Here is a 4502-nt window from a genome sequence, read left to right as displayed (position 1 = left end):
CTTCCACCAAGTAAACCAACTAGCATCAACTACAAGGAGTAATCAACACTACTAGCAACCCACGGGTACCAATCCCGGACTTAGAGACAAGAATTGGATACAAGAGATGAACTAGGGTTTTGAGAGGAGATGGTGCTGGTGAAGATGTTGATGGATATTGCCCTCTCCCGATGAGAGGAGCGTTGGTGATGACGATGGCGATGATTTCCCCCTCCCGGAGGGGAAATTTCCCCGGCAGAATAGCTCCGCCAGAGCCCTAGATTGGTTCCGCCTCATGGCGGTGGAGTCTCGTCCGGAAAGATGGCTTATGATTTTTTTCTCATCGAAAGACTCCATATAGCAGAATATGGGCATCAGAGGGCCACCAGGGGGCCCACGAGGTAGGGGGCGCCCAGGAGGTAGGGCGCGCCCCCACCCTCGTGAGCAGGGTGTGGCCCCCTGGTGAACTTCTTGCACTCATTATTTTTTATATATTCTGAAAATGACTTCCGTGAAGTTTCAGGACTTTTGGAGGTGTGCAGAATACGTCTCTAATATTTGCTCCTTTTCTAGCCCACAATCCCAGCTGCCGGCATTCCCCCTCTTTATGTAAACCTTGTAAAATAAGAGAGAATAGGCATAAGTATTGTGACATAATGTGTAATAACATCCCATAATGCAATAAATATCGATATAAAAGCATGATGCAAAATGGGCGTATCAACCTACTTATCCCTGCCTCCTGCCATGAGCGCCTCTATCGCATGATCCTCTACATAGTCATTGCTCTTCGTCCCATCAGCCTTTCCATATTCCTACATCCATTCTCTTGTGCTACTGAACACACCCCTTTGTCGTCGCATAAGTCACCACTATTGCATTTTCGGAGATATGCATCATTAATACACACACACACACATTCTCCCAATATTCATTTTCCATATTTATGTGCGTAGAGAGTGGAAGATTTTTGCATGGTGAAGGAGGTGGAGATTGATTGGCAATGGGATATGCCTCCCCTTTGCCCCTCTATAATTACCATGGCAAACTCAGGGTACAAGGCACACTACCACCAAATAGTGAAGTGACAAAAGAGGAAAGAGGTCCATTCTACTCCTCCTGCTCCATTATAAGTTGTTGCTTCAGCCTACATATCCCTATTTCATCCTTTGTTTTTGCACCTTGTTTTATCATCCAGCTTGTAGTGGTTTCTGTACCCATGTTTTACAAACATGAGTTTATAAGAGGTGATGGTATCTCTGAGTAGAGTGGAAGTACTTCATTTTGATCTGTATAGTACTTTTTTGTTGGCTGATGACCCACAAGTATAGGGTATCTATCGTAGTCCTTTCGATAAGTAGGAGTGTCGAACCCAACGAGGACTAGAAGGAAATGACAAGCGGTTTTCAGCAAGGTATTCTCTACAAACACTAAAATTATCGGTAACAGATAGTTGTGTCGTAAGATAATTCATAAGAGGTAACAAGTAACAAAAGTAACTATGGTGCAGCAAGGTGGCCCAATCCTTTTTGTAGAAAAGGACAAGCCTGGACGAACTCTTATATAAAGCAAAGCACTCCCGAGGACACATGACAATTGTTGTCAAGTTAGTTTTCATCATGCTCATATGATTCTCTTTCGTTACTTTGATAATTTGATATGTGGGTGGACCAGTGCTTGTTTGCTGCCCTTCCTTGGACAAGCCTCCCACTTATGATTAACCCCTCACATAAGCATCTGAAGTAAAAAACAAGAATTAAGATAAATCTAACCATAGCATGAAATATATGGATCCAAATCAGCCCCTTACGAAGCAACACATAAACTACGGTTTAAGCTTCTGTCACTCTAGCAACCCATCATCTACTTAGTACTTCCCAATGCCTTCCTCTCGGCCCAAATAATGGTGAAGTGTCATGTAGTCGACGTTCACAGAACACCACTAGAGGAGAGACACCATACATCTCATCAAAATATCAAACGAATACCAAATTCACATGACTACTAATAGCAAGACTTCTCCCATGTCCTCAGGAACAAACGTAACTACTCACAAAGCATATTCATGTTCATAATCAGAGGAGTATTACTTATCATTAAGGATCTAAACATATGATCTTCCACCGAATAAACCAACTAGCATCAACTACAAGGAGTAATCAACACTACTAGCAACCCACAAGTACCAATCTGAGGTTTTGAGATAGAGATCGGATACAAGAGATGAACTAGGGTTTGAGAGGAGATGGTGCTGGTGAAGATGTTGATGGAGATTGACCCCCTCTCGATGAGTGGATCTTTGGTGATGAAGATGGCTTCGATTTCCCCCTCTCAGAGGGAAGTTTCCCTGGCAGAACAGCTCTGCTGGAGCCCTAGATTGGTTCTGCCCAGGTTCCGCCTCGAGACGGCAGTGCTTCGTCCTAAAAGCTTCCTCTTGATTTTTTTTCTAGGTCAAGACACACCTTATAGCAGAAGATGCGCATCTGGGGCCTGCTAGGTGGCCCACAAGGCAGGGGGCGCGCCTAGAGGGGTAGGGCGCGCCCCACCCTTGTGGATGGCTGGTGGCCCCCCTCTGATGCTTTCTTCACCCAATATTTTTTATATATTCCAAAATAATTCTCCTTGAAGTTTCAGGACTTTTGGAGTTATGCAGAATAGGTCTCTAATTATTTGCTCCTTTTCCAGTCCAGAATTCCAACTGCTGGCATTCTCCTTCTTCATGTAAACCTTATAAAATAAGAGAGAAAAGGTATACGTATTGTGATATAATGTGTAATAACATCCCATAATGCAATAAATACCAATATAAAAGCATGATGCAAAATGGACGTATCAACTCCCCCGACCTTAGACCTCGATTGTCCTCAAGCGAAAGTCAAAATTGAAAAATATGTCCGCATGTTTAGAGATAGAGGTGTTGATAAAATAAAATATGGACATGCGGGCATCATCATCTTCTTTAGAACAACAACATATATTGTCATATAATTTCTTATGCTAAAGTAACAATTCATTCACAAGGTAAAGTATGAATCAGAAACTTCATTGAAAACTAACAAACTATGATCTCAGTCATCGAAGTAATTGCAATTTATCATGACATCGGAAAGAGTGACTATAAGAGCTTTTCAGCAAGTCCACATACTCAACTATCATTTAGTCTTTGACAATTGCTAACACTCACATGATACTTATGGGTTCAAAGCTTCAATCGGACACAGAGAAAGATAGGGGCTTATAGTTTCGCCTCCCAACCTTTTACCTCAAGGGTAATGTCAACAATAATACTTTATGATAACCTAAATCCGAGTGGATATATATCCGGATCTCTCCAACACATAGTGCTTGCCAAAAGAAAAAGTGTAAAAAGGAAAGGTGATGATCACCATGACTCTTGTATAAGGGTAGAAGATAAAAGTAAAAGATAGGCCCTTCGCAGAGGGAAGCAGAGATTATCATGCGCTTTTATGGTTGGATGCACAAAATCTTAATGCAAAAGAACGTCACTTTATATTGCCGCTTGTGATAAAGAACTTTATTATGCAGTCTGTATATTTTATTTCTTCCATATCACAAGTTCGTATAAAGCTTATTTTGTTCACACTAATACATCATACATATTTAGAGAGAAATTTTTATTTTTTGCACCGATGACAACTTACTTGAAGGATCTTACTCAATCCATAGGAAGGTATGGTGGACTCTCATGGAAAAACTGGGTTAAGGGATGTTTGGAAGCACAAGTAGTATTTCTACTTGGTGCAAAGAATTTGGCTAGCATGAGAGGGAAAGGCAAGATCAACATGTTGGAGGATCCATGACAATATAACTTCCATTCAGATATAAGAAAACATAACTCATTATGTTGTCTTCTTTGTCCAACATCAACTTTTTAGCATATCATATTTTAATGGGTGCTCACAGTTACAAAAGATGTCCAAGATAGTATATTTATATGTGAAGCCTCTCTTTCTTTATTACTTCCTATTAATTGGAACAATGATCAAAACTATGTTTGTCAACTCTCAACAACTTTTATTCATCATACTCTTTATACGTGAAGTCATTACTCTCCATAATACCAATATATGATCTTTTTATTTCTTTCTTTTATTTAATTTCCCTCAAGATCATGGCAAGAAAGCAAAGCCCTCAACTCAAAACTACTCTTTATTATATATAACTTGGACTCGATTACATAGATAGATCTCGAAACAAAACTCAAAGCTAGATCATACTAAAACTTTATTCTACTAGATCATGATATAACCAAAAAGGATCGAACTATAAAAAACGATAAAGATAAAGGTGTGATGGTGATACGATACCGGGGCACCTCCCCCAAGCTTGGCAGTTGCCAAGGGGAGTACCCATACCCATGTATTTATGTCTCTTTCTTCGGAGGTGGTGATGATGGAGTTGTTGATGTGGTAGGCATGTCATCAATCTTCCAAGGCATAGGCTCACCATCATATAAAGATGAACGAGTCTCCAGGATCCTCAAATCTGCAGCCAAACTCATC

The sequence above is a fragment of the Triticum urartu genome, chromosome 5A (genome assembly GCF_056163025.1).
Source record: "Triticum urartu cultivar PI428250 chromosome 5A, HENAU_Tu73, whole genome shotgun sequence".
Classification (NCBI taxonomy): Eukaryota; Viridiplantae; Streptophyta; class Magnoliopsida; order Poales; family Poaceae; genus Triticum; species Triticum urartu.
The sequence above is the reverse complement of the archived record's forward strand: the minus strand, read 5'-3'. Positions refer to the sequence as shown.